Raw genomic sequence first — 18,453 nt, forward strand, 5'->3', positions numbered from 1 at the left:
CTCAATAATGTTCACGTCTGGGGAGTTTGGTGGCCAGCGGAAGTGTTTACACTCAGAAGAGAGTTTATAACGCTACTGGCTTTGCGCTGCTACCTGTTTCCTAATAACACAACTTCTAGTCCTGTCACAGGAAAGCCAAGTATATCGCTACCGCCGCTATGTATAATGCCAAATATGACATTAAAATGCAGTAAGCGTTACCGTCTGGGAGGAATTTTGAAAAGTTTGACCGTGCTTGAACCTAACGGATAGAGGCAATCGAACATTAACTTCGTATTGTGGTAATTAGTAGAAAGCAGTAAGACTATAATTTAGAAAATAATGAAAGTAGAGAAAATTTACGTAAATGAAAAAAAAAAAAAAAAAAAAAAGAGAGAAACGGTCGCCAGCCTAGTTAGGCATAATAATGTGCAAACATTATTCTCAACGGATTTGTGTACACTCTAGCAAAAGTAACTTTAATAAATTCTTTCTTAGTAAACTGGAATGAACACCTACAACAACTAGACGAACTACACCATGAGCAGCAGTAGATACCAACAGCATAGGTTAGCAATCACAGAAATGTAGAATAGTCTTTACTCCTGTTAACTACAATCAACACTTCAACCTTTAACTAATTTAGCACAAGAATTGTTCCCAAAGACAACACGAAACTAAGTGGCACCTGACAGGAGTTCAATTTTGACTAACACACATATACACATTACAAATGCAATAATATGAGCCCGGGTTCCCGGGTTCGATTCCCGGCGGGGTCAGGGATTTTCTCTGCCTCGCGATGGCTGGGTGTTGTGTGATGTCCTTAGGTTAGTTAGGTTTAAGTAGTTCTACGTTCTAGGGGACTGATGACCATAGATGTTAAGTCCCATAGTGCTCAGAGCCATTTGAACCAATAATATGACACTGAAACAACACATTTCATATTCATTCCACAATGGTAATGTTTCAGATTCTCGAGCAAAAAATCCAAATTCAAATTAACTGCCGGCCGCGGTGGTCTAGCGGTTCTAGGTGCTCAGTCCGGAACCGCGCGACTGCTACAGTCGCAGGTTTGAATCCTGCCTCGGGGCTGGCCGAAGTGGCCGTGCGGTTAAAGGCGCTGCAGTCTGGAACCGCAAGACTGCTACGGTCGCAGGTTCGAATCCTGCCTCGGGCATGGATGTTTGTGATGTCCTTAGGTTAGTTAGGTTTAACTAGTTCTAAGTTCTAGGGGACTAATGACCTCAGAAGTTGAGTCCCATAGTGCTCAGAGCCATTTGAACCATTTGAACCTGCCTCAGGCATGGATGTGTGTGATGTCCTTAGGTTCGTTAGGTTTAAGTAGTTCTAAGTTCTAGGGGACTGATGACCACAGATGTTAAGTCCCATAGTGCTCAGAGCCATTTGAACCATTTTTGAACCTTGAGCCTTGCAGTTAGCAGCCAAACATCTTAACCATTATGCCAACGCAGCTCGGCATTTAACAATACTCCTGGAGGACATCCAAAGTACCGACAAACACTGTTGGTAGAACTATGAATTGCTGACGTTTCGTCGAAGTACAATTGGAAATAAACAATTACCACTGTTCTTTATTGCGAAGAAGCGGGTCGTGAGAATGATACAAACACATTTTCATGCTATCGCCTGAATTAGGAGGCTCATTGCTTGTTTGGTTTAATTAATTAATAGAATGTGAAGCAATTGGTATAAAGAATTCTTTTTCCAAACTTTCTATAAAAGAAAGTCTGCTATCAAGACATTGATTTTTGTTCAATTACTTTACTTATGACTGAACGTTTCTAAAACTGAAGACACTCGTCCGTGCTCTGCACCGCAGTCGAACTCTGGCAACGTCGTTCTCTGTTCATTGGCTGACTGTGTTTTGTGACGTCAGATGCACAGAACGAACCTAAACTCGGCCGCCATCGTAAATGACGCGCACTATAGCAACATTTATGCTCTTTAGCACTGAAACTTAGACACATTTAAATTAAGACAAATTATTCTTCTCAAACAGGATATTCGGTCTTTAGCACTTTCAGGATAGAACCCTGCTTGGTACCACGAAAAGGACAACTTCAAAGGTCAAACACAAATTTTGCAACACTTGAATTATTATTACAAAAACACACACAAGCAGACTGGTTCATACTGGTATACATATCTGTTTTCCAAAGTAGTTGAAGGAATGGCACAATAGCGGTGGCAAGCACGTGGCGGCTATCTGGTCTCTTCTCTGGCGGTTTAATGCTCTATTTCATTTCTTCTTGTTGGCGAGTTAATCATTTTTAGAGCAATTCCAAATACAGGAGCACCATTTTACAGCCGGAACCACATCCGAGGCTATTCCATCATAGATTTGGTTTCAGAACGCCTCACTTGGCATCTGCAGTGTTAACTAAGCAACTGTTGGCCACTGACTGCCTAACGTGCTCACTCTCTTGCCGTCTAGATTGACCGCCGCTTCCACCCTTTCTTACGCGCCAAACCCCTTCCGTAATGGAAGTTACATCATATAATTTCTCTAAGTATGAACCAGTTATTTCTGTTGTCTCGTGGGCCCCTACCACCACAGCACAGCGCGTCCCCAGGTTGCAGATAAGGGATACGGCCTTCAGATATGAAGGGTAGCTGCGAATACAAAAAATGAGTAGTCGCGGACAGCCGGTGGGGAGCAGGCAATGGCGTGATGAACCACCCCTGTTTCTTCTTCTCTTACTATCAAATCTATTCATCAAGAATCAGCAACATTAATGGGCATGGATCCCTTTGAAGTAAAATATTCCGGAGGTAAACTAGGTTTCCATTCGGATCTCCGGGCGGAACCTACTTCGAAGAGATACAGGCCGAAAGGAACTTTCAGGTTGGGAACATGGAACGTTAAAAGTTTGAACAGGCCAGGAACGTTCCAGACATTATTAGACGAATTAGATAGATACGATGTAGACATTACAGCTATTCAAGAAACTCGGTGGCAGTGGGAGGTAGCATAAAGAGGGGGAACTATACGCTTTTCTATGGATGTGCGGAAGCTCACAGTTTCGGAACAGGTTTCGTAGTACAGAGAAAAGTGCTTCACGCAATCAGAGATATAAGGTTCATTAGTGACCGACCATCAGTTACAGTGTCGTCCGGCAGGTGGAATAGACTAGTAGTAATTAATGTACACGCACCAACTGAGGACACTGAAGAGATTGTTAAAGACGGTTTTTATGAAGAACTAGATCAACTGTGGGATGAGTTCTCCTCGTACGATACAAAATTAGTCATAGATGATTTTAATGCGAAGACAGCGGGGAATAGAGGAAAGTGCCCTAAACTGGACTCTCCACCCTAAAGCAGTCCCCCTGGTCTCTTCGTTCGACGTTCTCCTCAAATGTAGTGGAACCAAGTGTGAAGAACAGTTTAGGCTTCAACAACTCTGTAGCGAGGTGCACAAGTCATCAACTTCACTTCTTATTTATCAAGTCGCCATTATATGTTATATACATGGAAAAAGTTTTATATTGTGCACGTTTTTCGTAATTTCTTCTAGATATTAGCAGGTAAACCTATCAACAGGAGTTTGTTGTTGAACAGTAAGTTTAATAGTTATGATTAAGCCGTTTGATTTAGAAGTTCGATTCAAAATTTATTCTGTTCCAAAACGTACACTTCAATCACGTAAATAAGGCCCCCAGAAGTTACTTAAACTGGACCCCTTACTTTTTTATGTTTTAAGTCTACCTGTGTTAGTACATACTCTTATTCTCTTGGAATTCTCTTTCTGAATCCAAGAGGATGATAGAGAGAGTTAATCAAAGAATCCGGAGTCCGTCTAAAATGACTGAAGCTGTTGATGGAGTTCAAAAACAGGTAAGTTGGGGGAAGGCCAGTAAACAGTTTGATGTTCCAAAAATTGCTCTTATGAGGCGTTAGCATGTGGACGTAATGTGCTGTTCCAGTCTCTTCTGTACCTAAGGTCCATCACCGTTCCCTTTGGATCCCTACGTAATTCGGTGCTCTCCGATGCACACGATCGAACAGCGGAGGAGTGGTACTCAAGCGTCAACTATACGTTACGATATCTCCGGATGTAATTAACATTTTACAATGCAACAAACGGCACTGATTACGTATTTGTTTATATGTTCAGATGTTATTGCAAAACTAACGGGGTTGTATTTAAAAAAACGTAGGTTTGTGTTAAAAAACATACTTCCGTGCATTTTTTATGGTTTGTATTAATCAATTATACTAGCCCCTCTCCTCACGTTCGGTCTGTGGAATCGATTCGTCAGTATTTGACGTGGTTTACGAAATATATCCAGCGGTAACGTTAGGTGACTCACCCTGTATATAACGATCTAGTAGAAAGCGTCGGATGCTTTTAAGACTATTCGCAGATGATGCAGTTGTCTACACCAAAGTAACAACGCCAGAAGATAGTAAGAATTTGCAGAATGACTTGCAGAGAATTGATGAATGGTGTAGACTCTGGCAGCTGACCCCGAACGTAAATAAATGTAACATATTGCGCATACATAGGAATCCACTACTGTACAGCTACACTGCTGATGACTAACAGCTAGAGACAGCGTCTGCCGTAAAATATCTAGGAATAGCTATCCAGAGAGACCTTAAGTAGAATGACCACATAAAACAGATAATGGGAAAAGCAGACAACAGACTCAGCTCCATCGGAAGAATCTTAAGAAAACGTAACTCATCCACGAAAGAAGTGGCTTATAATTCGCTTGTTCGCCAGATTCTTGAGTATTGCTCATCTATCTAGGATCCCTATCAGGTACGACTCATAGAGGAGATAGAGAAGATCCAACGAAGAGCGGCGCGTTTCATCACGGGATCGTTTAGCTGGCGAGAGAGTGTTACGGAGATGCTAAACAAACTCCACTGGCAAATGTTACAAGAGAGGCGTTGTGCATCACGGAATTATTTACTACTGAAATTTCGGGACAGCACATTTCAGGGGGAGCCGGACAACATATACTTTCCGCCACATACATCTCGCTTATTGATCACGAGGAGAAAATTCGAGAAATTAGAGCCAATACAGAGGCGTACCGACAAGCATTCTTCCCATGCACTGTTCGCGAGTGGAACAGTCTTGGAGTAATCAGACAGTGGTACTGAAAATACCCTCCACCACACACTATTAGGTGGCTTGCAGAGTATAATGTAGATGTAGATGAAGAATGTCATTAGTGCTCATACACTCACAGCAATTTAAGCTGTACTCTTTGGTTCCTGCCTAAACACGCCCAAGGAAAGTGCGATACACTCGGAAAAAAGTAAAATATTTCAAATAGTTGTGAAAGTAAGAAGAGAAATAACCATTGCTGGTCTCAGAACTCGTCACAAACGAGAAGATAATACAAGTCACGTAACTGTTTCCCTTAACACGGCTACAGTGAAAAGTGCAGACTTGTAACATATTTATTGTTAACGTGAGGATCTCCCGATTACTTTTACTGTTGATGCATCGTTACCTGATATTTACTTGTAAGGAATCCTACGCAGGGTTACATGTTTGTGATAAATCGTCACTGAGCCAAAAGTTACTGTGGTAAGGAGACGAACATAAACCTGCGCACGGATAAAACATAGCGCTTTTCGACTGGCCTTCCAGTTCTGACTTTTCACTGCTTGCTTGTTTAGAGCTCAGACGGCTTGGTGGGGATATTGCTGGACCTTGTGTTGTTTCCGTTCTGGCATACGAGAGCCTCTGTAGAGCACGCGCACCGCTTCTCTTCACCAGTCAATAGTCAGTTGATGCTGATTTTTAGTAACTCGCGTGTATGCATTGCCCGGTTAACATGTTTAGGTATGGATAAGTTTTGATTAAAATGAAAAATGTTGAAGATGACTCAGTGACAGAAACAAATAGCAGGAACGAAAGTGAGAACGAACAGACTCCAAACGTAAATCTCACGAAATCAGTGTAACCTATTGGAACATTATGTGAGTATCAAGAGAACTACTGAAACTTTGGATTTACGCTCAATGGACCTGAAAACTGTCCGTTGCCAGACTGTGTCGTTGGGTAGAAAAAATAAGCAATGGAATACTTTCCTTCGAGGAGATGATGTACAGACATAGAAGGAATAACTGTCTTTGCATTGCTGTAAGCACTGAAGAAAAGACGTTTTGGTACAAACAGACAACGTAACATGCAGTATACGAACCACGCTGCTTTCTGAGTTCCAAGCACAAAGTTCTGAATGTAGAGCACACAGGAATAAATTGGCCACACAGTTCCCACTAAGAACAGGTCGTCCGAAAAGCTCCGTCTTCGCTCCACTTACGTACTTCGCGCGTCATGCAGTACATAAAATGATGTTCGCAGCAATATGCAAAAGAAGTCTATTTCGTGTCATGGACGTTCGGAGAAAGGCATTCAAAAGGACAGAGCGAGTCTAAAATTGCTTCTGTTTTCTCGGTAATTATGAAGGCATGAAATTTAACGAGAACTAAACTTCATAGGAAACAAACAAGACTTTCTATACCCCAAAAGGGTTTAGAGTTATCCACTCAATACTTATTATAGGTCCAGTACTTGATGCTTAAATGTATACATGATTTGTGTACAACATCCTTTTATATTATTAAAATGATTGCGAACTCTTTTTTTAATTTAACAATCTGAAATTTTATCCTCGTATACACTCCTGGAAATGGAAAAAAGAACACATTGACACCGGTGTGTCAGACCCACCATACTTGCTCCGGACACTGCGAGAGGGCTGTACAAGCAATGATCACACGCACGGCACAGCGGACACACCAGGAACCGCGGTGTTGGCCGTCGAATGGCGCTAGCTGCGCAGCATTTGTGCACCGCCGCCGTCAGTGTCAGCCAGTTTGCCGTGGCATACGGAGCTCCATCGCAGTCTTTAACACTGGTAGCATGCCGCGACAGCGTGGACGTGAACCGTATGTGCAGTTGACGGACTTTGAGCGAGGGCGTATAGTGGGCATGCGGGAGGAGGGTGGACATACCCCCGAATTGCTCAACACGTGGGGCGTGAGGTCTCCACAGTACATCGATGTTGTCGCCAGTGGTCGGCGGAAGGTGCACGTGCCCGTCGACCTGGGACCGGACCTCAGCGACGCACGGATGCACGCCAAGACCGTAGGATCCTACGCAGTGCCGTAGGGGACCGCACCGCCACTTCCCAGAAAATTAGGGACACTGTTGCTCCTGGGGTATCGGCGAGGACCATTCGCAACCGTCTCCATGAAGCTGGGCTACGGTCCCGCACACCGTTAGGCCGTCTTCCGCTCACGCCCCAACATCGTGCAGCCCGCCTCCAGTGGTGTCGCGACAGGCGTGAATGGAGGGACGAATGGAGACGTGTCGTCTTCAGCGATGAGAGTCGCTTCTGCCTTGGTGCCAATGATGGTCGTATGCGTGTTTGGCGCCGTACAGGTGAGCGCCACAATCAGGACTGCATACGACCGAGGCACACAGGGCCAACACCCGGCATCAAGGTGTGAGGAGCGATCTCCTACACTGGCCGTACACCACTGGTGATCGTCGAGGGGACACTGAACAGTGCACGGTACATCCAAACCGTCATCGAACCCATCGTTCTACCATCCCTAGACCGGCAAGGGAACTTGCTGTTCCAACAGGACAATGCACGTCCGCATGTATCCCGTGCCACCCAACGTGCTCTAGAAGGTGTAAGTCAACTACCCTGGCCAGCAAGATCTCCGGATCTGTCCCCCATTGAGCATGTTTGGGACTGGATGAAGCGTCGTCTCACGCGGTCTGCACGTCCAGCACGAACGCTGGTCCAACTGAGGCGCCAGGTGGAAATGGCATGGCAAGCCGTTCCACAGGACTACATCCAGCATCTCTATGATCGTCTCCATGGGAGAATAGCAGCCTGCATTGCTGCGAAAGGTGGATATACACTGTACTAGTGCCGACATTGTGCATGCTCTGTTGCCTGTGTCTATGTGCCTGTGGTTCTGTCAGTGTGATCATGTGATGTATCTGACCCCAGGAATGTGTCAATAAAGTTTCCCCTTCCTGGGACAATGAATTCACGGTGTTCTTATTTCAATTTCCAGGAGTGTACTTAAATCCTGGATGTGTCTAACAAAATGACCAGTAAGTTAAGAAATAAGTCTAGAAAATGATCGGAAAAGATACAGGATGATTAAAAAAGAAATAAAAGATTTCAGTTATTTATTACAGAAACTCAGGAAGATAGAAACATAATGGGCAAGTCACTCTTCGCACCTGAAATTACTGTAGGACAACGCTGGAACCGCCGCTTCGCCACTAGAAATTACAAGAGTTCCCTTGAAAAGGCTGGCAACCAAACAAGCCTGAAGTTATGCACTGACTTCTAAAGCCACCGTATTCGCTTGGTGCATAAGTTCCGTTATGTTTTAATTTTGCATGTTGGTATTCCGGTTGCTAAGGGCTTATTTACCGAAAGTCATTTTTTATTTGTAGTTCACTGTGGTATTGTCATTTTGTCATTGGGAGGGAGTGAGTGAGCTGTGGACGTTAGGAAATGGAGTGCCAAGTGGAGAAATCTGGACGTTTCGGACATACTCTTCCGTTTGAGGTCAATAGACGAGTGAATGCAGCGGAGGCAGCCAGAAACGTTTGCGTTGTGTATGGGGATAATGCCATTGGACAGAGCACGGCAAGAAAATGCTTTTCTCGTTTGAAAGAAGATCGTTTTGACGTTAGTGACTCTCCACGTTCAGGAAGACATTCGGGGTTTAATGAAGATCGTTTAAACGCAGTAATCCAGAATTATCCATGTTAGTGTACTCCAGAACTGGCACCTGGTGGTGAACTGTGATACTTCCACCATGGTGTGACATTTGTATGCAATGAGGAAGGTTCAAAAATCGGAGGTATGAGCACCGCATCCTCTAAACCAAAATTACAAAAATCAGCAGGTAGCCACGTGCACAGCTCTGCTTGCTCATCATTAACTGGTTCGTGAATAACACCGACCATTCCTATCCTGTATCGTTACTGGTGACAGAATTGGTGTCTTTATTCTAACACAAGGAAAAGAAAGGAATTATTGAGCCCAGATAAGGCAGCAACTTGCCGTATAAAGACTGAACGCTTTCATAAAAGATAATGTTATGCATCTGAGGAACGACGTTGTGAAGTACTATGAATCGCTTTCCTGAGGTGTAACCATCACTGCTGAAAGTTGGGAAGTTGTGGTACTTCCTATGGGACCAAACTGCTGAGGTCATCGGTCCCTAGGCTTACACACAACTTAATCTAACTTAAACTAACTTTCGCTAAGGACAACACACATCCCATGCTAGCGAGAGGAGTCACAACAGTCGCAGTCGACGAACAACGACCAGAAGACTGCGTGAAGCAGTGGTACTTAACGATAACACCCGCCCGCATTCTGCTAGATAGATAGATATTCAGCAATCACAGGCCCTGCAGACCACGCGCTGCTTCCACAAACTGCCTGTTTTGTGTCCGGTTCGTCCAGGTGTCTTCAATTCCCAGGGCTGCTAGGTCCTTCGCCAGGTCTAGCATTCTGCTAGACTGACAATAAACGCTATACAGGAGTTGGGTTGGGAAGCTATTCCACACCTGCCTTATTCACGTGATCGCACGACCTCAGACTTCCACCTTTTCCACTATCTATCGAACAAACTTCAAGGAACTTCTTTTCCCGATGAAAATGCGGTCCGAACACGGCTGGACGAGTTCTTCACGTCAAAACCACGTGATTTCTACAGTCGCGGAATGGAAAAGTTACCCCAGTGTTATCAGACCGTTGTAAATGGTGAAGGAGAATAATAAGGAGAATAATATTATTGATGACTAAAGTCTTTCTTATGCGTATCTGTTGTGTTTCTTAAACCGCATATTTTCCAGTCAGGCTCGGTTATGGACGAATGCAAGAATGACTGCCTTAAACTTGGGTTCACTATCACCAGAGACAAACATTTGCAAACATGCCAGAATGAGATTTTCACTCATTCTGGAAACATCCACCAGACTGTGGCTAAGCTATGTCTCCGCTATATCCTTTCTTTCAGGAGTGCTAGTTCTGCAAGGTACGCAGAAGAGCTTCTGTAAAGTTTGGAAGGTAGGAGACGAGGTACTGGCAGAAATACAGCTGTGAGGACGGCGCGTGAGTCGTGCTAGGGTAGCTCAGTTGGTAGGCAAAAGGCAAAGGCAAAGGTCCCGAGTTCGAGTCTAGGTCCGGCACACAGTTTTAATCTGCCAGGAAGTTTCATTTGTAAACATGCGTTAGAATTCTGTAAGGAATAAAAAACCTAGACATTTTAATGGTCGAGTGGAAAGGGCAAAGAGGAGGGAGGAATACACTGCCCTTTTGGATATCTGTGCTCTATGTTACATGCTTTATGTAGCTTAATGTTAAGTTATCAGTCCACTGCCTTCTTATCCAGGAGATAACGCGTGTGCACTACTTAGCAAAGACGACCTTCGCAGAAACTGCACTCATCCCGCATACATTCCCAAGGTAATTCCATCGTGAAAGGGCTGTTAATCTTCGCTCACAGGTCGTCTTCACGTTGACAAAATCAGTACCTTAACAACAGAGAGAGAGAGATAGATGGATCGAGAAAGGGGGGCAGAAAACAGAAGCGTTCGCAGGCAGCAGCAGACTTACCGGTTCTCTGGCGCTCACTAACTGTTTATGACTGATGCTTACGTCTATATATAAGAGGGAGCGCTCTTTATATCGCAGTGACTAAGGGAAACCTTATCAGGCGCATGAGTCTGCTTATGATAGATAATATTTATCTTGTGGGAATTCCACAGAACACGTAACGGTCACAAGACATCTCACATGTCAGTTACTTGTAACCTGCAGTGTTACTAATGGAAATAACCTTTCCGCATTATACACTCCTGGAAATTGAAATAAGAACACCGTGAATTCATTGTCCCAGGAAGGGGAAACTTTATTGACACATTCCTGGGGTCAGATACATCACATGATCACACTGACAGAACCACAGGCACATAGACACAGGCAACAGAGCATGCACAATGTCGGCATAAGTACAGTGTATATCCACCTTTCGCAGCAATGCAGGCTGCTATTCTCCCATGGAGACGATCGTAGAGATGCTGGATGTAGTCCTGTGGAACGGCTTGCCATGCCATTTCCACCTGGCGCCTCAGTTGGACCAGCGTTCGTGCTGGACGTGCAGACCGCGTGAGACGACGCTTCATCCAGTCCCAAACATGCTCAATGGGGGACAGATCCGGAGATCTTGCTGGCCAGGGTAGTTGACTTACACCTTCTAGAGCACGTTGGGTGGCACGGGATACATGCGGACGTGCATTGTCCTGTTGGAACAGCAAGTTCCCTTGCCGGTCTAGGAATGGTAGAACGATGGGTTCGATGACGGTTTGGATGTACCGTGCACTATTCAGTGTCCCCTCGACGATCACCAGTGGTGTACGGCCAGTGTAGGAGATCGCTCCCCACACCATGATGCCGGGTGTTGGCCCAGTGTGCCTCGGTCGTATGCAGTCCTGATTGTGGCGCTCACCTGCACGGCGCCAAACACGCATACGACCATCATTGGCACCAAGGCAGAAGCGACTCTCATCGCTGAAGACGACACGTCTCCATTCGTCCCTCCATTCACGCCTGTCGCGACACCACTGGAGGCGGGCTGCACGATGTTGGGGCGTGAGCGGAAGACGGCCTAACGGTGTGCGGGACCGTAGCCCAGCTTCATGGAGACGGTTGCGAATGGTCCTCGCCGATACCCCAGGAGCAACAGTGTCCCTAATTTGCTGGGAAGTGGCGGTGCGGTCCCCTACGGCACTGCGTAGGATCCTACGGTCTTGGCGTGCATCCGTGCGTCGCTGCGGTCCGGTCCCAGGTCGACGGGCACGTGCACCTTCCGCCGACCACTGGCGACAACATCGATGTACTGTGGAGACCTCACGCCCCACGTGTTGAGCAATTCGGTACGTCCACCCGGCCTCCCGCATGCCCACTATACGCCCTCGCTCAAAGTCCGTCAACTGCACATACGGTTCACGTCCACGCTGTCGCGGCATGCTACCAGTGTTAAAGACTGCGATGGAGCTCCGTATGCCACGGCAAACTGGCTGACACTGACGGCGGCGGTGCACAAATGCTGCGCAGCTAGCGCCATTCGACGGCCAACACCGCGGTTCCTGGTGTGTCCGCTGTGCCGTGCGTGTGATCATTGCTTGTACAGCCCTCTCGCAGTGTCCGGAGCAAGTATGGTGGGTCTGACACACCGGTGTCAATGTGTTCTTTTTTCCATTTCCAGGAGTGTATAATAAATAGTTGGATACTAACTGAACTTTGTAATGAAGGTTCGTTTCCGATCAGGCGCAATATTAGAATGTTGCTGTTGAAGGGGCGTAGAAAGACACAGAAGGGTTATTGATGCCAGTATTCCCTCTATTGTATGAGGTACCTTACCTCCATAAACGAAGGAAATGAAACGCTTCGTATTTTTTTACTGCTTGGCTACATTCAAATCGTGAGCAATCATACAGTGTAGAAAAACTAGCCGATAAAGCTATTAGAGCACATCAGACAGAACAGGGATTTTAAAAGCAACAGATACTGTCAAGTAGAATGATAAGTCAAATGCAACATAAATGAATCTTAGTAAATGTCGAAGAGTAGAAACATATTTTACATTTCATAATAATGCAAACAGGTATATTTTGAGTTCATTTATTAGTCATTCATTGTTTCAACAATAATTAGTCAGTGGTTCCCTCTCAGTATTCAACTTCAGCGCCCACGTTCGGTGGGCAACCAACTTTGCCGCTCTCGCAGCTAACGCCTCATGATCCGACAGCTTGCGCACGCCGCCAGCAGTCCTGGAAACTTCCTCGCTGCTCTGTCACGACCGACTGACCACCCCACACACCACCACCACCCGGAAATATTAGTGGTCACACCAAAGATAGTACGACAGTACCAGTATCGATAAGCGTTGCTGCTGCCACTCAGGGAGGCAAGCCAGAAACTTCGTTACGCCAGTAAGGAACAAACAAGACTAAATGTGACAAAATGCCAAAGAACGAACGGCATGAATGTGAGCCACGAACGGCTCAGTATTCATGAATGAACGTGAGTAGTGGAGTAATGTACTTGTATGTCATGGGCCACTTTGATTAATGGTTTTTTAATGTCAATGAGGTACCTCACCCAAGGTCAAGGTCAAGGTCAACTTCCCTCACACCCCCATTTCCACCGCTCTTTCCCCACCACCACCCCTTCTCCCCACTAACTTCATCCACCACCTGTCCCATAACCTCTCCTCCCTGCCCCCTTTTCAAGCAACTGATTAAGCTCAGTTTTGTCCTGCTCTCATTGATGTGAGGTCAGTAGCATTATTATGCTGGTCATTACCCAATTACAGGCTAATAATTGTCAATGATAACCTTATTACTATCATTCATTCCCAGTTACAGTGTAATAAGTACCAATGATTCATTGTCATTACCATTCTATAACGATTAAAAATTAGGTGTGCACTGTCATGTTATAACGATTCTGAAATGCCCTTCCACGATGGTTGAGTATACATATCACAGTCACCATTCATTCAGTATTTAAATAAGTATTGTCGAAAATAGACAATTTGTGGTATACCTACTGAGTAAATGCAACAGACATGGTTTTACTACCCCAAAATGATTTCTACTTCGAAATAAAAACGACTCATAATAACTGGCAAAATCACTAAGAGGTTAAGAAAACGCGACCCTCAGAAACTGAGTCACATTTCACATAAATAATAACACAGAAAACACTCCTGTTCACTATGTTACAAGTAGTTTGAAATCATAAACACGTCGTATTTCGCATCATAATAACAGACAAAATCACTGACAGGTTAAAAATACGCGTCCCCCCCCAAAACCGCGTCATTTCGGCGTAAATAAGATCACAGAAAACACTACTGTTCACTTTGTTACGTCTGGTTTGAAATTAAAAATGCGTCGTATTTCGCATCACAATAACTGGCAAAATCACTGGCAGGTTAAAAAAACGCGTCCCTCCAAAACCGCGTCATATTTCGTGTAAACAGTAACAGATGGCTCTAAGCGCTATGGGACTTAACATCTGAGGTCATTAGTCCCCTAGAACTTAGAACTACTTAAACCTAACTAACCTAAGGACATCACACACATCCATGCCCGAGGCAGGATTCGACCCTGCGATCGTATCAGCAGCGCGGTTCCGGACTAAAAGGCCTGGAACCGCTCTGCCACAGCGGTCGGCTAAACAGTAACACAGAAAACACCCCTGTTCATTATGTTACCAGCAGAACCCGCCTCGGACATACACTGCTGGGAAAAAAACGCATCATGATAACAGTCTCTTATGAAAATTTCGTAGTAAAATACGTCTGACAGGTCTCCTGCAACACTGGACTTGGCAGAGCATATCCGTGCCTCTTTCACAACTATTGAAGTTATGGCATGCACTGTCCATTCTAAGTAGACTGCATCTAATAATAATACAGCAAACAAGATGACGTATCAAGATGGTAGGATGGCAGACGGCGACAAGCGGTGGCGGAAAAAATGACAAGAGAATGACAGAAAAAACTGTCAGTGAAATGACTGAAATGCGAAATCGCACTGTTACATGGCACTCAGTTTGCTTATCAGGCACAGAGCAGGGAATTTACGTACTGAATCATACACACAGCTGACATTTTCCAATCATCTCCCATCTGCAAATGCCTGAGAACAGTATTTCAGTGAGTGAGATAGTTGACACAGAAGAAATAGGCAATATCAAATGGGGTAAGCACGTTGGCTGCAGATTTTGCAAACATTTTCAAAGCGAGAATTGTAGTGACATTGTGAATGCTTTCAATATTAATTCTGTAAAGATATCTACAATATTTTATTTTTTTTTTTACTCTCGAGTCAGAAACATACAAATTTACAGTACCCATACACATCAATATATATATATATATATATATATATATATATATATATATATATATATATATATATATATATATATTCAAAATGTATTTATATTACATGTTCCCAGTACTTTGCAACCTCCAAGACGCTTGGAGTGGCTTGCAGGAGATCAATCAATCAATCTTCGTGCAGGATGTAGGGCACAAAAGGCACTGGAGCATGTGGTTTGTGAAACTTCCTGGCAGATTAAAACTGTGTGCCCGACCGAGACTCGAACTCGAGACCTTTGCCTTTCGCGGGCAAGTGCTCTACCAACTGAGCTACCGAAGCACGACTCACGCCCGGTACTCACAGCTTTACTTCTGCCAGTATCTCGTCTCCTACCTTCCAAAACTTTACAGAAGAAGAACTTTCGCAAGAGAGCTTCTGTAAAGTTTGGAAGGTAGGAGACGAGATACTGGCAGAAGTAAAGCTGTGAGTACCGGGCGTGAGTCGTGCTTCGGTAGCTCAGCTGGTAGAGCACTTGCCCGCGAAAGGCAAAGGTCCCGAGTTCGAGTCTCGGTCGGGCACACAGTTTTAATCTGCCAGGAAGTTTCATATCAGCGCACACTCCGCTGCAGAGTGAAAATCTCATTCTGGAAACATCCCCCAGGCTGTGGCTAAGCCATGTCTCCGCAATATCCTTTCTTTCAGGAGTGCTAGTTCTGCAGGTTCGCAGGAGAGCTTCTGTAAAGTTTGGAAGGTAGGAGACGAGATACTGGCAGAAGTAAAGCTGTGAGTACCGGGCGTGAGTCGTGCTTCGGTAGCTCAGTTGGTAGAGCACTTGCCCGCGAAAGGCAAAGGTCCCGAGTTCGAGTCTCGGTCGGGCACACAGTTTTAATCTGCCAGGAAGTTTCATATCAGCGCACACTCCGCTGCAGAGTGAAAATCTCATTCTGGAAACATCCCCCAGGTTGAGGCTAAGCCATGTCTCCGCAATATCCTTTCTTTCAGGAGTGCTAGTTCTGCAGGTTCGCAGGAGAGCTTCTGTAAAGTTTGGAAGGTAGGAGACGAGATACTGGCAGAAGTAAAGCTGTGAGTACCGGTCGTGAGTCGTGTTTCGGTAGCTCAGTACAGTCAGCCTTCGGCGGCGCAGCGGTTCGGACGGTGTTTACGTCCCTGCCGCACGTCTGCGCGAGAGGTGTTTACGTTACGTGTGTAGCGGTGTGTGGCGGTATACATAGAACGAATCATGGCTTTGTCGTTCCGCAAATCGACACTGAAATTTAGTTTTGCTAACGAATATGCTCGACCGAAGGCTTACGAGATCGAACGTTATTTACGGGACGAGGTGAAAATCGAACCTGACGTTCTAGTTGGAATACACTTATCTATAGTCAGCAGCGTGGTCTATGTCAAGCTCATAAATGAAGCGGCATGTGACGAACTACTACTTCGACACCGACAAGGACTTCGTTTCTGTCATTCGGACGGGAATGTTGGAGCGGTAACTGTTGAACACGCCGGCATGGGCCTCCGAACGATCCGCGTATTTGAGCTTCCATTCGAAGTGCCAGAAGAATTGGTGGCAGACGCCCTGCGTCCTTACGGAACGGTCCTATCCCACGTGGCTGAAAAATGGGCGAGTTTCAAGACGTATCCTGTCCTCAATGGCGTCAGACAAATACGGATCGAACTCCGAAAACACGTCCCGTCATACTTGTACATCGCCGGTTGTCGGGCGATTGTCATTTACGACGGACAACCAAGGACGTGCTCTGGATGTGGGAAGGAGGGACACATACGTTCTGAGTGTGCTCAACGAAGGTTATTACAGCTGCCACGGGATGATCCACCCCTCACGCCGCGTCCGACTGTGCTCCCCATGACTTACGTCGCCGCATTACGCGATGACGTGGGCCGCGAGACAGACGCGTACCAGAACACACAGACAGCGACGGATCGTGGCGAGCCACAGAAAGACGACGTTGCGGTGGACCGCCTGCAGCAGTCACAGGACGCCCTCTCTTCGGTTCCGCTTGCGGCCCCTTCAGATAACGCACTTGGAGACGTCGATCATACGACGGCGCATGATTCCGACGCCCCCCACGAACAACTGGAGACCATGCTGACCTCTGATTCCGAGGCCCGGCAACGTAAACAGCGATCACCAAAACGCCGGAAGAAGCGTCGCCTCACGGTGGAGAACGACCACTCTGATCTAGCGGACAATTCTGAGAAGTTTACGGGTACAGAACAGACGACCATGGATACAGAAGAACTGCCTAGCGTGGACGCAACGGTGGCCAGCGGGACAGCGGCACGACCTACCGCTGACGATGCTCCAGACACAGCGACGGCGCTCGATCGACGGCAACAGGCTACTGAGGAGGCTACGGCGCCTGCACCGCACGACAACGATGGGACACTAGGGGACTGGTCAGAAGACCCACCCCCGTGGGGAACTGATGATGCTATAGGAACTGCTCCCACGAACTCTCCCGGTGTAAGACCGGAAGGGTGCACGGAATAACGGCAGACCATATGAGGGTACGGCGGGGGACGTTAGTACGACAGCAGCCTATGTACGGAAGAATTAGCGACCGTACGGTGCCCTATCTACGTTGACAGCCATGCAACAAGCTTATCGGATAGGGTCTGTTAACATCAATAGCATTGGGACGCCGGTAAAAATGAAGATGCTCAGTGACATGATAAAGGCTGCGGATTTAGACATAGCACTATTACAAGAAGTTCGGGTACTTCCCCCCTCGGACTTTTACGGTTACGACATTTACTGTTCCCCGTGTGACGAGAGGGGCGTTGGCACAGCTATTCTATTAAAGGAAGGGATACGTGCAGACGAAGTGGAATATTTGCCTTCTGCCCGTGGTACGGCCGTGACCATAGGTGGAATACGTTTGATCAACATATACGCACCGTCAGGCTCGGATAAGAGAAGGGACAGAGCAGATTTTTACGCCCATGAGGTTACACCGTTGTTCCAGGGACGATACGATGGTTGCATACTCGGCGGAGATTTTAATTGTGTGCTCGATAGAAAGGACCAACAACCTAACTATACTACTAGCCAAGAACTTAGGGAGCTGGTCAACGGGATGGAATTAGTCGATACATGGGACCTGAAGTATCGAAACCAACAAGGATATACATTTTTTACTAGCCACTCCGCGGGCCGTTTGGACCGGATCTACGTTTCACGGGCGTTAGCAACGTCGACGGTGGACGCCGAAATATGGCCGACGGCATTTACAGACCACGAGGCATATATTTGTACGGTTAACCTTAATAGACAGCAGGTGTGGAGACGGAGGGGTAATTGGAAGATGAACGTCTCCCACCTGCGAGATGCAGAATGCCGACGCATGGTGGAGGACACGTGGCATGGCTGCCTCCGTCGACGAAATTCTTTCGGCTCTGTCCTGCAGTGGTGGATCGAGTGCGCGAAGCCAGCTTTACGGAGGACGTTAATAGGTTACGGGAAGGAAGTTTCTCAATGGCAGCGCATGACCACTGAGTTTTACTTTACG

General features: G+C 46.1%; 1 protein-coding gene across 2 annotated transcripts in view; it reads right to left on the reverse strand.

Annotated features, from left to right (window-relative positions):
* The window catches only part of LOC126484082 (cytochrome P450 6k1-like), a 270,241-nt gene that overhangs the window by 57,915 nt on the left and 193,873 nt on the right, over positions 1 to 18,453 (reverse strand). The window contains exon 1 of one of the 2 annotated variants that reach the window (XM_050107453.1): positions 10,635 to 10,666. The exons of the other annotated variant lie outside the window; for it this stretch is intronic. The gene's annotated coding sequence lies outside the window, so the exon portion shown is untranslated. Of the gene's footprint in view, positions 1 to 10,634; positions 10,667 to 18,453 lie in introns of those variants that run through there. 2 annotated transcript variants of the gene reach the window in all.

This window comes from Schistocerca serialis, chromosome 6 (assembly GCF_023864345.2).
Source record: "Schistocerca serialis cubense isolate TAMUIC-IGC-003099 chromosome 6, iqSchSeri2.2, whole genome shotgun sequence".
Taxonomy (NCBI): domain Eukaryota; kingdom Metazoa; phylum Arthropoda; class Insecta; order Orthoptera; family Acrididae; genus Schistocerca; species Schistocerca serialis.